General features: G+C 35.6%; 1 protein-coding gene and 1 long non-coding RNA gene across 5 annotated transcripts in view; one reads left to right on the forward strand and one right to left on the reverse strand.

Annotated features, from left to right (window-relative positions):
- Positions 1–18,737, reverse strand: part of LOC148654540 (uncharacterized) — a 214,658-nt gene that overhangs the window by 67,419 nt on the left and 128,502 nt on the right. The window lies entirely within an intron of this gene.
- The window catches only part of ptn (pleiotrophin), a 98,042-nt gene that overhangs the window by 34,309 nt on the left and 44,996 nt on the right, over positions 1–18,737 (forward strand). The window contains exon 2 of one of the 4 annotated variants that reach the window (XM_088646912.1): positions 3,759–3,864. The exons of the other annotated variants lie outside the window; for them this stretch is intronic. The gene's annotated coding sequence lies outside the window, so the exon portion shown is untranslated. The remainder of the gene's footprint in view (positions 1–3,758; positions 3,865–18,737) is intronic. 4 annotated transcript variants of the gene reach the window in all.

Genomic DNA, 18,737 nt, shown 5'->3' on the forward strand with positions numbered 1-18,737 from the left:
ATTTGGTATATGCTGTACCTACTACCATCTGCAATACCATGTGCAATGCAGCACATTTTCTACTACTGCTCCTGTTGCTTCATTTTCCTCACAATAATAAACCTAAACCTTGCAAAGAAGAACAAAATGAAACATGCAAAATTCATTTATAGGCAGAGAATGAAGCATTCAATTAGGTAATTACAGCATTAAAAAAGGTTCTTTCTATTCAACTTGTCCACCTGCTTAATGTGATTATATGAGCAGTCACTGTCCTGGGCCATTGTTCACTCTGTTTCATAAAGATCTGCTCAAGAGGATCACTGATAACTAATTTCAGAAATACTTAATATAAACTCTATTTGGTATGTAAAAAGCTGACACTCACGGGTGGGGGGAGCATCTGTGATTGATGGAATAGAGATAATTTTAGCAGCATCAGAATCACCAGTCCAATTCTGTGGAATTATGACAATTCTACCATATCACCTAATGATGGGATTTGCAGCAGAATGTAGTCTGTGAATCTGGGCACAGGTTAACAAGATATTTCATCTGGAACATCTCTGTGTAGAAGCATAGGATAAGATAGGACAGCAAGTTTGATTTTTTATGAAAGGAATGGTTTAGAAGACTGAAGAGTGAGTTTTAATCTTTATGCTCCTTGGTGTTAATTTCTAATTAAACTACTGTGCTGCATTATCATTATAAGGATTTAAGCTTGAAAATGAATATGTAAAATTAATGAAATTTCAAATAAAATTCAAAGTAAAAAAATTAAGTAAAATGATGAGGCTTTTATCAAGCCTTTCTTTTAAATTTTGACAACTTCTCTGGCAATCTCTACAGCTACTTGGGGAAATCCAAGTGTTCTTTGAACTATTTTTGATTGATGTATTTAGTGTCTCCTGAATCATTCACTGATAAAGTCAAAGTAAAGTAGCCCAAATATTTTAATAATTTTTCATTGAGCAATGCAGACTTCTTCATCATGAACAGGTGCTGTAAGAAAGCCCTAAAATATTTCAAATTGGTCTGAAATTTTCTTCTTACTTACATGTTCTGAAAACATGACTTCCAGCTGTGCCCTGCACAGAAAATAGAAAGCTTAAATTTACACAAAAATGAAACTCATCTATTCACAAAAAGTGAAATCCATTATTTTTCTCTTTGTGCAGTGATACAGCATAGGTCCATTATTAAACAAAACCTAAAAAGATTTGTGAGAAAACATGGTTATTATTTTCATCCCAGAGTGCAAAAATTAAACTTAAAATAATTTAATAAAAATGCCCTCAAACTTCGATAGTTATAAATATATGTGTAGACTTTCTTCACAGATGCAAGTGTGAGTGTAGGAAGATACCTGCTCGGCATGACCTTAGAATTACACTCAAAGACGACCCAAATTCCTTTCTTTGTCTCCATAGCAGCTAGGTGCTAGTAGAACTAGTACAACTAGGAACTCTGCTATACAGTATGCGGTGAGATGGCTCTTCTTCTTCTGGATGTTGTCAGTCGGTAACATCCTTTGACTGAAGTTCAGCAAGAAAAATTGTGGTGTTTGCTGAAATTGTGACATCAGAAAATGCTTATTGTTTATCACTTTGGCTTGAAGGCTAGCCCCAGGTTGCAAGACAAAAACGGAATTTGAATTCTAAGATGTAACTACTGGCTGGCTGACAGTTGAGATAGGAAAATTATTAACCATGGTAGATATGAGACATGCTTTACAAGTGTTCACTCACTTTTTTAACTTTTGATAAAACATAGACACCACAAAGTGAAAGAAATGGTTGAAATGAGTTGTGTCAGACACCGAATTTATGGATGTGGTACAGCAGTTTAAAAGCTATGAAATCATTTGCCCAATGGTCTTCTCTTTAAGAACAACAAGCAACCTCCAGTAGTCAGTGGAGGAGACCAGCAGGTACTTTATGACTGAAGTTCCTCTTCAGAGACACATTCACGAACTGTAGGGTACAGACTGGGGGAGAGAGCTTAGCTGGGTAAAATGACAGACATTTGCACAAACTGCTTTCAGTGCAACAAAGCTTTAAATAATCAAGATATTGTATATATATAGTTTTCATCATTGTTTTTTATCTAAGATGTTAACTTCCATCCTTTAACAGAAATCTGTATGTCCCGGGTAAGGTTTGTGGCAATCAAAAGTTTATCCTGGAAGCATAGAGGGAGGGTTTAATTCCTGGATGAGACACCCGTCACCAGGACACACACATATGGACAATTAAGAGATACTTTTTAACCTATCCAGCATGCATTTAGATGGTGGCAGGATACTGGAGTATCTAGAGATCTAGAGAAGATCCACATCTCAGAGGGTACATGCAAACTCTACAAAGAAATGTCTGAATCCAGTCCAGCACTTGAATACTGGAATCAAACCTAGTTTTGGAAGAGCTGTGAGGCAGCAATGCTTGCCATGATACCACTGTGTTAACTCGATAAAAACATGTTTGTGACAAATAATCTTGTCAATTTCATTACAATTGATAAAATAATCATGAATTAATTAATTTCCTCCTCTTCTTCTTCAAGCAAGATGCACAAGGTATCACAATTTCACAGTCAACTATAACTAGGTTACACAATGCAATAGGTACAATAAAGCTTTTGTTTATAAATCATCTATAACCTATTGCAATACTGTACAATACAAGGAATGAAATGAGTAGAATAGCAGATAAACAGCAAGGTATAATGCAAAAAGAAAAGTAAGTAGGATATCATGTGAAAAGTGAAAAAATCTATAAAAATTGACAGCATAAATATAAAAAATACTGCAGAAAACATAAAGCAGAGCAGTACATCTGTAGGTTTGTAATTCCATTTGAGTAACACTCAGTAACTCTTCAGGGCAGAGCTTATCCTGTTTTTTAGGCATGAAGTGATCAGAGAACACATGACTCCCACCTGTATGAGATACTCGTCCATCACAAATATTACCCCCAGCAATGACCGTGCTTATTTATACAGCTAGATTAACTGAAGCAATTGACAACGACTTGAACTCTAAACCCATGGGTCATGAGTCCAGAGACTTACCTAGGACACTGCACTGCACCCAGTGTAGTACATCTAAAAGAGAGTTCAACACTTTAAAAAAGTACATCTTAAAAAAAAACACATCTCTCAAATATGGCACATTCACAAAATGCCCTTAATGTATTTTTTCATTAATATTCTGAAATAAATATATTCTAATGGTTGAAAGACAGGAAATAAAATTTTCCCTGGTAAAAGTGGCAAACTTGTGAAGTAAATCAAACATTAATTTGGAGATCAAAATAAAGTGGGCATGGTCTAGTACACCCATGCCTATTTTAATTAATTGAAAAAAATATACAGTACATTTACTTCAATGGCAGTCTTTTGTAGTTATGTAGTTGTAGTAATATTCTAGTTTTGTTTTGAGTACTGCTCAAGAAACTCAAAGTGCACGCATGGCACTGTTATGTACATACTGTACATGCTATACATGTATGTATGATGTACATATGTTTGTACATATATATATACGTGTACATGTATGCATTCTGTGCATTATTTACTGTACATAACAAGTAAAAGGAAAAGTACATTGAACTGACCAGGTAAAGCTTAATTAATTGCATTAATTATTTTAGTGGAAAGCTAAGTCTTTAAAGCAAGATTTTAAAAATGTCAACATTCTCTAATGGACTTGGGCAGTAAGTTTGACAGACATAGGGTTGATACAAGTCACTCTTTCCTATTGTGTGGAACTTGATCCTCAGATAAGCAAGAAGGCCTCCCTCGGTTGATCAAAGATTTGAAGTAGGATTTTGCCCGAGCAAGAGCTCCTTAAATTAACTTGGACATTGACTGCTCAGTGCCCTACACGTAAGTAAGAAAAGTTCTACTTAACCTCTTAATTTCACTGGGAACCACTGAGATGGAGCGGTTATGGACTAAAGATAAGATTTTAGATATTAGATATAATTAATATTACAGATTTTGACTAAATACAGATATCCATTTAAACATTAATCAGTGTTTGCACATCGGCGAAAAATACCCTTTCTGTGTTTATAACATGAGTTTCAAATGACCACAGGTATAAAACTGAATAGTAATAATTTCAGCACTATCAATAACTAAACTAAGATTTCATATCCTGTGAATCTGATGTTGGTTTATTAGCATAATCTCAGTTGTGTTACAATTTAGATTAAAACAGTGAACAGTAGGCAAATTAGTCATGTAATTAATTTAATATGAAATGGACAGTCAATATGCAAGTCAATAAGGAGTAGTTTGCATTTTTATTCTTTGAGAAAGAATAATAGAAAAAGAAGAGAATACTTATGAAATGTGAACCTCTAGTTTTAAATAAAATCAGAATAAAAGTCATTCACATATGAATTATTCGTAAAGATTGTTTTCTTATAACACAAAGGTAAGCAGGAAATTAAAGACAAAATAAATTATAAACAACATTTTTCCCTTCACTTCCAAATACTTTGCATAAATTTTCTTTCTGTAATTGACAGCTGCACATTTTAATTTAACATCCAGTAAAATAATACAATGATTTTCTAAGTCATTTTAGTATTATCACAAATAAAATGACAAAACAAAAATAGAAAAAAATGAGAGGGTAAGTACTATTTTAAACAGTGTTTAAATTGTAGCTTCATATCACTTTCAGTCTCCTCACAACAATTTCATTTTTTTAAATTTGACTTGTTAAAACCACAATATGAATTTGCAGATATTTTATGAATCATGACAGGACTATCTATGGCCAAACAGTATGATTATAACATATCTATCAGTTCTTCGTCATATATAATATGCTACATACAGTATTCTGAAACCTGGTAAATATAAGAGATTGTGAGATTGTATTCAGATTTCCAGAAATGTGCTAGACCTACAGTACAATGGGTAATTTCAATTGAACAATAAAAAAAAGTTTTATTTATGATAATTTGTTTTCCAGTTTCTTATTACTCACTATAATTTGTATTGCAGTATGATAGAGATGGGACTATGAAATGATTAGGGATTAAGAAATGATCATGAAATATTAGTCAGGCTCATTGGCAGTAATGGCTCATTGTCTATGTACTGTACGTTAACAATAGCATTGTTTATGTACATTCATATCAGTTCCAAATGAAGTCCACCTTTATGAAAAAAGAACAAATGGATATTGTTCCTCCACCAAATTCAGATATTTTGAAGTTATAAAAGTTAAAAACTACAAGACAATTACTTTTGAATACTTTCCAAATACTATTTGGCATAGCAAATTAACTTAAAGTATACTAAGACATTTACTGTATTTGACAGTTAATAATGTACTATAGTTTCAGTATCTTATGCAATGACTAGAACATGACATTTAGGGTGTAGCACACCAAAGCATAGTGTTGAGGAGTCTTTATTTCAGCAGTCATCTAGGTTTTTATGCTAAAGAAAGGTGTAACAGAAAGAATAAGGTTCTGGATCCCGAGATGAAGTTAAACAGATGAGTTTATTGCATGCAAGGAACAATAAAGCCGAAGTCTTGTTTCCCGTAAGAAACAACAAAATCGAAGTATTGTTCAAAGTGCTGGTACAAACTTTAGGTTTATATATCCTTTCCTTTCCGCTTCTGACGTCACTGTTATGGTAAAGGGGGGAGGTCACGTGTCTGGCCAGTTTACAGCTTTTTGGCCAAATGGTCAGGGATTAAGTCCACAGGGGGTTCCCTAGCTCTCCTAGCTCACATCTGGAATCCTTATCAGTTAACCCCCTTCCTGCCATAAACTCCATCTTAGAAGTCTAATCTTCATGAAGAAAGAACTTTAAATTAACCCCGTCTTCACATCTTACTTCAAAGGTTTCTACTGAGAATTGATCACTTGCATGATACCAGGAAACATGCCTCAATAAAATAGCTGAACAGCTTTTTCCAGACCCCCACTGGCAAAGGGTCTGGATTGCTGCAATAATCACTAGGATTAAATGGCTTTCTGTTAACAGATGGATGGACAAATGATTCCAATGCAATGACCACAGCCTGTGGTTCTGTTGAGAATGTACTCAGAGCTGTAGGTTTCAAAGGTTTGAAATGGGACACATCCAGAAATCTAATCTGGATTGATGCATGATCTGTATAAGATGCATGATCATCTTATATTGAACATACTTATTTTAAAAAGAATTTTGATTTGTGCATGAACAAACTTTAGTCCCACCCACATGCTTTCAATGTTTCAATTTTTTATTGATTTAATACCCCAAATTATATGTCTGTGGAGACTTGTGTTATGCTGTACGTATTTTAACTCCAATTGATCCTTGTAAGATGTGAAGTGGTGAAAAAACATGAGGAAACATTGTGAAAGTGAATTAGATGCAATGCGTAATTTTGAAATCTTGGTTGCTGTGCTTTCCTGTACATCTTATCAGTTTATACACAGATGCACATTCTGAATTTTGAAGTCACTAAATTTGTGTGTTGCAATGGACTGTATCTAAACTGTAAGCATTCTATAACCAGCTTTAAATGGTGTCCTTTGTGACTCAATTGCATTTGCAGCGCTCAGACTATCAGTGTGAAAGAGGTGCTTAAATTAGAGGCTGACAAAGCCCCTATCGATTGGCATACTATATGGGAACATGGCACATTTTAATGAACATGTATCCCAAGGTGCCTTAAACTATGTCTTCTCCAAAACTCATTTATTTAAGTTGCTCATTCATTTAAATCAGAAGCTTTTGAAGACACCTTTTAAAGATTTAAAAAGAAAGTGTGAGAGGAAGACATAGATAGGACAAATGCAGTGTGATAGCGCTGCCTCTTGCAGCTGTCAGCCTCATGAAGAGATCAGAAAGAACGGCAGAATTAGATGATCTATTGTAAATGACTAAGAATAAATATCTCCTATATGCCAAGAAGAAAGAAAAAAAAAACAGAAACCATTTAAAAAAGCCATGGGTAGCCAGCAGGTACGTAATTCAATCCTGACTTCAAACACTTAGTGGTAAATGTATATTATAATAAAAAGTTATTTATAAGCACTTTTCAACAAACTCAAAGCACTGGATAAAAGAATGCAAGAGTGCTGGATCTTACATAATCCTACTTCAGTTGTCTCTTTCTATGGCATTTTATTTGATGATGGTGGCAATTTGACACAATGATCATAAATGTATAGCCTATGTGTGTTAAAGTAAACTGAGTTCAAGACATTAGAAAGTATCATATAAGCGGTCATCACCTTGTCAATATTATTTTTTTTTCAAAGAATTCCAAATGCATTAACATTTAAAGTGAACCAGATTCAGTTAAAAAATCATACTGTGATCCAAATCCTGTGATCCAAGGTGATCTTAAAAAAATGTTGTTTATGTTAATGACATAACATATAATATAACATTAGAAAGTATCATATAAGCGGTCATCACCTTGTCAATATTATTTTTTTTTCAAAGATTTCCAAATGCATTAACATTTAAAGTGAACCAGATTCAGTTAAAAAATCATACATTCCAAAATGTTTCTGGTCATACATTTGTCTAGCATGCATCAAACCAACAACTAAATTTATTTTCTGCCACTTATGAACTTTATATTATATTCTTGCCATTACATTTTCAGATCAGGATACATCATTTGTTTATCTCTGAATTCTGAATAATTATCTCCTTATTCATCAGCTCTTGATGTTGCTGATTACACTGCTGAGTGTTCTTACAAATGGCTGTGGAGTTGCAGGTTTTATGATGTTTGATGAATGATTTGATGACTTGCCACATTTTTATTTTTAGCACGCATTTTTGAATTAATAAAGTACTGCAGTGTATGTTATTTCACCCATTGGTGAAAGCCTTCATTAGAAATACAGGGGATTCAATTTCCAGTTGAGAATGCTGCACATTGTATTCTTTAACAATTTTTACATTTGTTATTTTGTTTTTTCACTTGAAGGTTATGAAAGTTATTTTTAGAATACAAGAGGTGATCATCCTTAAGTGATGCAACAAAGCAAAAATGTAACAGCCTTAGATTAATCAAAACACAGTGTTCCTATCATTTATAAGACTTTCATCGAAGTACTGTAAGTAGACCGAGTTAAGCAGAGTTTTAAGTTGTATCTCTCTAGAGTAATATGAACCCTCTTAACTGTCCCATGACAGATATTCTACCACCCTTAAAAATCTTCTAAGTACTGGCTAATTTCTGACCTTAAGGTCCAGGTCCCAAGGAAAAATCCTGTGATCCAAGGTGATCATAAAAACATGTTGTTTATGTTAATGACATAACATATTATATTACATTAGAATTACTTACTATGGTATATCATATCATATCATATCATATCATATCATAATAAAGCATTGAAGGGATATGATAACATATATGTATTGTAAAGTTATTAATTTTAAATGTTAATTCATAAACCCAGTGTAGCATATTGTAAGTACAGTAAATACTTTGGACAGTCTGTTGAAATTACAGGAAAACCACAAAATTACTCTGCAGATGCCATTATGAATCTTTTGTACAGAAACATAAAACACAGAAGAGAAACTGCTTCCCTTTTTTTGATATATGATAACATTAAATACCAACAAGTTAATTATATATACTCCAATTGGTTCTGTGCCAAATGTGTACAAAATCCAAGCAACAACAGCCTAGCCCATCTAAAGGATTTCTGCAGGAATTACAGACATAGGACAGTCATTTCTCATTGACCTTCCTGTGTTGATGAAAGATCATGTACAAGGTACCTTGAGATGAAGATTATTCAGAGGGGGTGAAAGGCACAGCTGTGCAATTTGTTGGAAGAAATGGAGTCTTTTATGCACAATTTGATGCCTTCAATTCTAACATTTAGGCTCTAATGCACTTTTGGGCTGCTGTTTATCATTTTATTTTATCATTAAACATGCCGTTCTGCTCCTCAGCAGGCACTCCAAATGAATCTAAAATTGTGTATTATTATGCAACATGTTCAATGTTCAACTAACTCTGATTAATGGTGACACCATCCAAGGTGCAACAGTCCACAAATAGGTTTTAATTGCTTGGCCTTTGGTGAGCACACTGGGAATAGCTGATCCTCAAATCAGCTAACTTAAATGATTAGAACATCCCTATGGGAGACTGTGTGTGCAGTATGTACATTATGGAGTGGTCTGTTTCTTAAAAATGCTAAATCAATTGAACAAAGAAAATGGTCTACTTTTTTGTTGTTTAATGAACAACAAAAAATAACTTCATTAATGGCACTTATACTGTGCTCCAAAGATGATTTTCTCCATTGTAAAAGGACACAGAGTATTTTAGTGGTATTATGTGACAGTGCAATGCGAGCCTCCTGAATGTTTGGTTTCTCCCTTGGAATTCAAGTACAGTATCTTTGGGAATACTTTTTTTCTCTGAATGGAGGACAGTTATACCCTTCCCTATTTTCTCCTGTAGTTCTTGATTTACCATTCTTACCATTCAACTACAGTACATTACATTTGTGTACAGGAATAACTACAAATAATCATACACAATAAAGTGTAGTGAATAGTAGTAGTCTTTGAGAGCAGAAGTATCTGCAATTTGTTTTTCTGTATTTTTGTGTCTGTATGTCTATGGTGCACAGTCTAGTGACTTCTAAAGGGATTTTTCATATTACCAACAGCCTGAGAATTCGTGAAAGGATTTAACTTTTTGAATGGCCTCATTTAAAGGTCAAAGAAACAAGAAACTGAAAATAGCAAAGCTTTCAAAGACTAGGGGTTGTGCGCTCACTCCTGAACTGTAAAACATGATTCACAACCAGATTTGTGTTATCACTGAGCAAATTAATGCTGATGTAAAGAGATCAGATTATAGTTCTTTCACACAGGCTATGATGGCTATTAATCTTGGGTCCACAGTACACACTTTTCATAAAGATGGGATGGTTCAACAAATGTACTGCCTATGGCAATTAAAACTAGGGGCTAGAACTGCAATACAGAATCAGAAGCAACATCAAGCAAAATGGGTTGATGCTTAAAATGTTTAAATGTTTTTATACATAATATATTAGGGCAGCTTCAGGATCAATCCAGGAAACTTAACAATTCTTACAACACAGATTTGTAAGCAAATGAATTAAATAAATTTGATACATTTGAAGTACAGTACCTAAGGATGTTAATGTAAGTAAAGGAATTAAATAAAATAGAATCAAATGTTTTATACTATATACAGATACAAGCAACATCACAGAACACGAACACAGATAAAATAAAAACACAAATCAAAGAATCATGATACATTTTCAGTATGAAACATGGGTCCCTGTGAAATAAAAACACTTCAAATATAGTAAACCCTCAGCATTATCACAGCCTTGACTGAGATAACATTTATAATCTTGTTTCTGGACACACTGCTGTGAGATGTTTCACCTCGTGCAGCCAGCTATTGATGGCAGGGCAGTAGTAAGAACATAAGAAACGTTACAAATGATTTGCAACCAACAAGCCTATCCAGCTTGTTTGGTTAATAGAAACTAATTGATCCAAAGATCTCATCCATCCATTTCTTTGAAGAAACCAGGCTATTTGAACTGTGATTGGTAGCTTGTTCCACACTATCACTATCCTTAGAGTTAAGGATTCTGTCCTGTTCTCTGTTTTAAATGTATTTCAACATATGTCCTCTGGTTTGTGTTTCCCTGTTTATTTAGAAGTTCTGTGTTCTCACCTTCTCTGTTCCATTGAGGATTTTTAATAATTTGATCAGGTCCCCCCATAGTCTTGTCTGTTCAAGTTCTTTAGCCTGTCAGTGTAGAACATTCCTTTAAGCCCTGAAACATCCGGTTGCTCTTCTTTGGACTGATCTTAGAACAGCAATATCTTTTTATAACATGGTGAGCAAACTTTTAGACAATATATTAATACATTGGTCAGTTTTACTATTAGTTTGCTCCTTTATGATCCAAAGTTTGTGTGGTATTGCATCATCCTAATGGAACACTCGCTGCTTGCAGGAATGGACAAGATTTGGCTCAAAGACTAAACATTTTCATTGAGCAGTAATGTCGGCCTTAGTCTGCTCCAAAGTTTTTCTTGGGGTAGAAGAGCTCCTCTATGCCATCCCTCTTCCACCTCTTCAGTGACATTTTCCAGGTCTGTGAAGGCCACATCGGGATTTTTAGTGACTTAAACACTTTGTCACTCTGTTGCCACATCATATGTTGTCAGTCCCACGGCGTACAGAATTTTGTCTCTTAACTTTCGACATTACACCACAACAATCTCCAAGCAAGCAAATAATTTCTGTACAGACAGTAAGCCACATTATCATAACATGCTTTATCTGCTTTGGTAATCCTCTGCCATCCCAAGAAGTGGACTGTTCCTCATAGAACCATTTACGTGTTTTTTTCTAGATTAGTCTTCTGACTTTTTAAGCGGATTTAAATTCTCGGCAACTTTTCCCTAAAATATGCTTTCAATCATGGAATAGCAACCAGGGCAGGTTGCGTCTCTCACTGTTTCTGCTTGACTGAAATCTTTCAATTAGTATTTAAAAAATAATAATTAAAACATTTCAGCAATTGTAACTAAACTCAAATACAAAATTGAGCACACTAAGACTTAATGAAATCCTATGATTTGTTATTCCATGACCTATGAGCAAACCATTCTTCTATTTAAAATGTACATACAGTAACATTATGGCTGTGCCCAGTGAGCTACTGGTGCAAAATGTAGATTGTTGTGTTTTTATAGGGCATCTGTAGCCCATTAAGAACTTGAATAAAAGTGTGGAATAGAACTGCCAAGGTGTCTACACCTGGGTCATTCAGTCACCTGGACAACATGCACAAAATAAAATTAGTAAAATTAACAAGGAATATGCCTCACTTAAAGGAAGAGCATTATACACCAAAATACCATAATACAGCTATTACTATCAACAAAATGAAATTGTGAGACACTTTTATAAGGAATCCCAATGAATATTTTTAAATGTCAATCAGAAACCTACTGTAATATGCATTTACAGGATATCTGTAAAATCAGACTTTTTATAGATGTATAGCAGTAAATGTCGGCATCTATTTATCCTGCATTTTTGGGTGCAAAAGTTAAGTTTTTTTTCATAGAGATAATTTGCAAACACTGAGGATCTATCTGTGTTGGACTGCAGGAGCTTCAATGTTGTGTACTTAGATAAATTGCTAAAAGGCTTTATTTTCTCTAAAATGGACTCTGCTATCCACAGACAAGCATCAGATGGATTTTTAAATCAGACAATTGCTTATCCCTTTTTCAGTTTTATCCTAAAGCTCGCCTAAATTCATCTATACACTCCATTTCTTCCTCGCATGTGCCCCCGAGTGTCACTCCACTAGAAAATAACAGCATATTTCAGTCAGCTGTGGACAGGTTCTCCTCTAAAAACTATTTTTGTTCATAACAAAATAAAACACCTGTCCCTGATAAAAAAAAACAAACAAACAAATAGAACAACCTTTCCCTGGCACTATGGGATTGCTAAAGGGAACATCAAAAGACTCCATTCATTATACTACTGAATGCTCTTCTTTGGCCTTATTTCTAAAAACATGGAAAGCGTATATATCCTCTAATCTCTGAGTTACTTTGAACCATAACCGATAACAAGTGGCTTTATCTGTTCGCATCCCAGCATGAGTACATTTGAAGAGAGATGCTTTATATCGCCATTAAAAACATTAAAGGATGGAGTGGATTACCTTTAGAGACGGGGAACAACTGTATGGAAAGCAACAATAATAAATTGAATTAAATTAATTGTTTCACTGAGAATGCAAAGATTTTAAAATGTTTGATTGCAATAGGTGAGTTTGGAATAAATTAACAAAATCAATTGTCACAGCTACGTGTTGTATGGTAAAGTTCAAATACCACAAAGTGAATTTTCCTGCCAGTTGTGTTACAAGTGTACCATGGAGAAGGACCCTGTTCAGGCATATGAAAATATTTTAATTTGTGATGAGTACAAATTGAGCTACTCACCAAATGGCCTTCTCAGATTATTTCCAGTTCCAGTTCTTTGTTACAACCAACATTAACTGTTATAAGAACAGGTATTGTTGTATTACATTATATAACATTATAGTACAATATATACCGGAAGCCGGAGCAAAGTGTTTTAGTTTTTACTACATACCACATACTGTAATTTCAACTTCTGCGCTTTGGTTTGTGTTTCACTGTTCATTCTGAAGATGTTTGCTGGGTTGACTTTATCAATGCCTTTGAGCATTTGATACTTGTATCAGTTCCCCTCTTAGTCCTCTCTGTTCATGAGTAGAAAGGTTCTGTTCCTTCCGCCTGAAAGTGTAGGACATTCCCTTAAGCCCCAGAAAATATTTGGTTGCTCTTCTCTGTACATATTCCAAAGCAGCAATATCTTTTCCTATATTACCAGTTACCAGTATTAGAAACAATATCCCAGATGAGCCCTAAAACTGAGTTTTACAGTTTTAACACAACATCCCTTGATATAAATTTTATGCTTTAACTATTTCAGTTGATTGGACATTTCCAATAATGGTGAAATGAGCTGATGAATAAAAAGTGCTCAATAATTTGGATTTAACTTGTCTTGCTGAGAACATGATGGCACTGAGCAAGGATCAGCACCATCACCCCCCCAAGACACAGATTTCTAACTCTGAGCTAAAAACAAGTTGGTTGGAGTTTGGTTTTGACAGAAGCCAGCAGTATTTGTGTGTAACACATAAAAACATGTATAATATGGGTTAACACTTGTATGAGTTCGTGGCTTTGGATGCAGTGCCTGAGAAGCATGGATGCTGTGGATGACAAGATTCAAATCAGAAAACAAGTGGTACCATTATCAGCAAGCAGCCATAGCAGGACTGGCTTGTTTGGATTGGAGCTCTGTGGAGGGTAGCAGAGGACACTAGGCAACTAGAAGAGTAGTCGGACATGGAATCAGAAGAAGAGCTACCAGTTAGTAGGTAGCATGCTACAGTAGGAACAAGTAAGGGTTTATTCGATGCTGAAAAGGGTAGAAATTAAACACAACATTTCCACTGTGGAGCCTTCTTCAGGTTGTGTTTCTTTTCTTTTACTGCCTACACAGGCCGACGCAGCTACCTACGTGAACTACTTCAGCATGCTACTATAGTTAGTTTGAGACAGGAACTCTGTGGGCAGTGGAAGATGCTGAGTCACCAGAAGAGTAGGCTGGCATGGAATGTGGAAGAGAGGTGCTGTTTGCTGAATTTACTGTAACTAGATGACCAGAACATATTTAAGAGGAGGTATATCAGGCTGGAAGCTTAAGGTGGCAGAAGAGTCAAATGTTGATACCAACCAGTTGGATGCCATACAAAAGTAGGGGTACATGGATATGGAATCCATCGATGTAGCCTTGTCCCGGCTTGGGACTGTGTGGGAGTGAACAATGGATGGACCTGGATTTGGTGCAGACAGGCTCCATGCGCTCGTACCTGTGGAGTGGAGTGGGAGACAAAGAATGGGGTTCCAGCAGTGGACAGTGAAATTAGGATTGGGTAGAGGGGAGAGACAAAACAACATATACCTGTACAAGATGAATGTGAGCTGCATCCAGTGGCAAAGAATCTGTTTCAGATTGTTCGGTAGTTTCTCCTTACTCCCTTCCTTATTAGTTCAAAGGTCTTGTTTCTTCTGTAACCCTCCTGTTTTTGTAAGGGTGCTGTTGAACTCTACATGACAACGGATATAATTTCTTCTTATGTTTGGACTGGAAGGTGTTAGTACTCCTATTAGAATAATATAGAAGAATATTATTCTAATAGAAGAAATACTTTTTTGGACAGCTGATTGAAATAAGCTACCAAATACAGATAAGAACTGTAGTCCTCCTCCTAATGAAATTAAAGCAGTGTGGTGGCACAGCAGTTAGGATTGCTGCTTCATGGCAGTGGTGCCCAGGGTTAAATGTTTGGGGTGCTATGTGCATGGAGTTTAAAATACCCCCCCCCCAATTGTGCGGGTTTCCTCTGGTTGCTCTTTTTTCCTCCCATCTACTGATCAAACATACCAGTAGGTTAATTGGCTTCTGGGAAAATTGGCCCAATTGTTAGCATGTCCATGTTTGTATCTGTGTGAGCCCTACAATGGCCTGGCATCCCATCCAAGGTTTATTCTGCCTTGAGCCTGTTGCTTGCCAGGATAGGCTCCATATACCTGTCACCTGCCACCCTGTATTAGATAAAGTTATAAAATGGATGAATACTGAAATTAGTCACCATTGTCAATTGCATGTATTTGTAGAAAAAATGCACTGATGAATTTACTAACACTACTTATTTGCATTTTGCATTCTTATGTTCTGCATTCATATTCTTCTGTATTTAAAAACATTTTATTATATTTTGTATTATCAGACTGAACAATTCTGAATAGTTTCTTGATTGTGTTGGGGTTTTCTGCTTTGGGTCCAATAAATATTAACCCTCACACTTCAGTCCAGAACTTGAATCTCTCATAGTTTTAGAAATCATTACACTGCTTGATTTTTCTTAACATTTCAGATCAGAAATGTCAACCTTTATATTTGCCTACAGGAAGAATGGGAACGAATCCTGCTCTTCACTGTCTGTTTTTGCTGTGAAGTTACAATTTTATTTGCAGCTTCTAGACCACAAGGGTATGATTCATAAGCTTATTGCTTTCTCATGCGTACAATATGTGCTGTAGCCGTGGAGCTGATTTGCTTTGTGGCTTCCATAGGATAAGATTGTAAATCCACTCATTTCTGATCATTGAATGTTACTCATATCCTTTTGGAATAAAAGCCATTGCAAGTGCATTAATCAGTAGGTTTAGTAGATGCATATCAAATAACTCGAGAACTGACTGACTTGGAAAATTTTTCAAAGGCTGCACAAAGTTTTATCTCAATCATTTTGTGGAGGTGACATCCAGCCTCTCTTTAACAGTAATCACAACCATTTTCTAAAAATATGATCAAGGACCATTAACCCTTCCTGCGAGGTTCTGCTTAAATCATGATTCTAAAAGAAATAGCTTCCATTTTATGGGTAAGACAACATGTAATTTACAGATGAGTTTAATGTGACATGACCACTTTTTGTATTGCACAAGAAATATATTAGAAAATATTTCTGATAAAATCACATAAGAATTAGGGACAATTAGAGTACAGTATATGCAGCGCCATAGTAGTGATACTCATTAGAACGTCCAGTAGCCACCTACACATCTTAGCAATTAAAAGATGCTAAGATGTTTGTCCTTCCACATGCTGTCATATCTCCCAGAACCACCTTTAAAAGGACATCTTCATTTATCCTTTGTCTTTCCTCTTTGCCCGTCTGTTTCAGGTCTGATTCTAGTCTGCTTAGCAACCCCATACACCCAACGTGTCACCACTGACTGGTTGGTAATTGATGGGCAACTACACAAACAGCATCTCATTTAAACTGTGATGATTGTCACCTGCCACATAATATTCATTACAGGGACAAACTGAGAGATGCAGACACAGAAGAGAAAAAATAAACTGACAAAAGTACTGGCCATTATATACACAACATAAGTAAACATAGTCCCAGCCCTACGACCCACTTTTGTCATCCCGTGACTTTACAGTATACTGTAGAGAAAGAAAGCATTCTGTTTAATAAGGGATCATTACTTGTCCAATTATAGTTAAAGTCTCTCCACCTGGATAACAGCATAGAACATAAAACAAATGCAATGGCTTTTAAACTATACAACTTAGGAACTAATTCTTCAGTTTCTGTACTTTCTCCAGTGGTTTCACAGGCCCTGACAGCACCCCACAATTGAACAAATTAATGAAACAAGTCCTTAATCATAATTATACTAATCGTAACATCAATTTTAATAACCACTTACCCAATTTAGGCCCAGAACAAATCCCAGAATGCATTGGGCACAATATTGGATACACCCTGAACAGAACGATAGTCCATTGCTAGGCACACTACAGACACAAACATGCAAGCACTCATGCCTGGACTAATGTTTACAGAAGCCAATTAACTTACCGGCATGTCTTTAGACTGTTGGAGGAAACTGGAGCACCCAGGAGAAACCTATGTGAACAGGAGAAACAGTATGTGAACATGGGGAGCACATAAAAACTCTATGCAGACGTAAAATTGAACCCAGGGCTCCAGCAGAGTAAGACAGCCATCCTAAATATTGTGCCACCATGCTGCCCAGTACTAGTTATGCTCTTTCTGATTTTGTCTTAAGTAAACAAGTATATGCCTATTGTAAATCTTGGTCTGCAACTTCAACAATATAAATTATTGCTCATCTTTTTGTCATGCAAACCACATGCAAACTGTCTATTTTCACCCCTACCATGAAAACTTGTGCCAAAAAAATAAAAATAAATAATTGAGCCGCTAATGTTTTTCAGATCTTGCTGCTTGTGCTCTGAAGATTATTGTTTATGGTTATGTTACATCTATATTGATGGCTTCATTTTTCAGTAGTGGTAGTCAAATACAGGTTCACAACAATTCATTCTCTTGTTTCAGTCAATTACAAATGCTTCTCTCAAAAGAACTAGAAGTCCTACAGGAAATTGAAACATTTAAAATAAACAAATCTTAAGTACCTATTGTACTTAAGGAAACAAAATGAAACAGACCATTAATAAAACTCTCCCATCAGTGTCCTAAGACAAGGGTCATACCCACTGACTGGAAAATTGCTAGTAACCAATCTAAATACATTATACAAATGATGAAAAAACAAACCAAGTAATTATAGACCAACAGGTCTTACGTCTATTAAATGCAAGCTATGAAAAAGATAATTAAAACTAAACTCGTAACAACTACGGCTATGTGCATTTGAAATGGGAACAGGAGGGTTTTTATAAAAAGGGTTATTGGAGTTCAGTATAGAAGAAGCTACACAGTCATGTTATTGAGGTGACACCCAGATTTCTGTAAAACTGCTGGAGAAGATTGACATTTTCAAATAGATACTGAAACCAAAGTGCGCTTCATAGACCAAATGTCCTTGTAAATGTCATGTCATGTCATTCGCCAAACTGCTTTATACCATATAGTGTTGTGGGAAGCCGGAGCCTACTCGGCAAGCAACGAGCGCAAGGCTGGGTACACCCTGGACAGGGCGCCAGTCAATCTCAGGGCAAGTGCAAGCCAATCATACATGGGGACAGTTTGGAGGCCACGGTAAAGGCCGAGGGAGACAATTTAGCCCAGACACTGGGATAACTCCCTACTCTTATCAAGAAATGCCTGGGGCTCTTTAATGACCACAGAAAGTTAGGACCTCATTTCAATGTCTCATCCAAAAGGCGGGATTTGTAAATGCATGACCATATTCATGGTGTTAGTGAGAGCTGAACTGATGCTCTGTATACAAATTAAAAAGTGACGTACTTTAAAAAGTGAGAAGTGTAACAATATGTTTATGATAAATGTCCTGAAATTTTTATGCAGTCATAAAACCTTAATGTCACTGTTGCATAAAAATGTTTAATAGTACTGTATGTCTTACATTATACTCACTAGTAAAAATATTAAGAACCCTTGAGAATACCATGTTTTCCCCTTCAAGAAGCATGAACAACATATGCAGAATTAAATTTCTATCCTTTGTGGACTTATTCTGCTTTTCTTGCACTTCCAAAGGACAAGCTGGTTATGTTAATCGGTGTCTAAAAATATCCCTATATGCATGTGGATGTT

This window comes from Lepisosteus platostomus, chromosome 9 (genome assembly GCF_059453375.1).
Source record: "Lepisosteus platostomus isolate fLepPlt1 chromosome 9, fLepPlt1.hap1, whole genome shotgun sequence".
Taxonomy (NCBI): domain Eukaryota; kingdom Metazoa; phylum Chordata; class Actinopteri; order Semionotiformes; family Lepisosteidae; genus Lepisosteus; species Lepisosteus platostomus.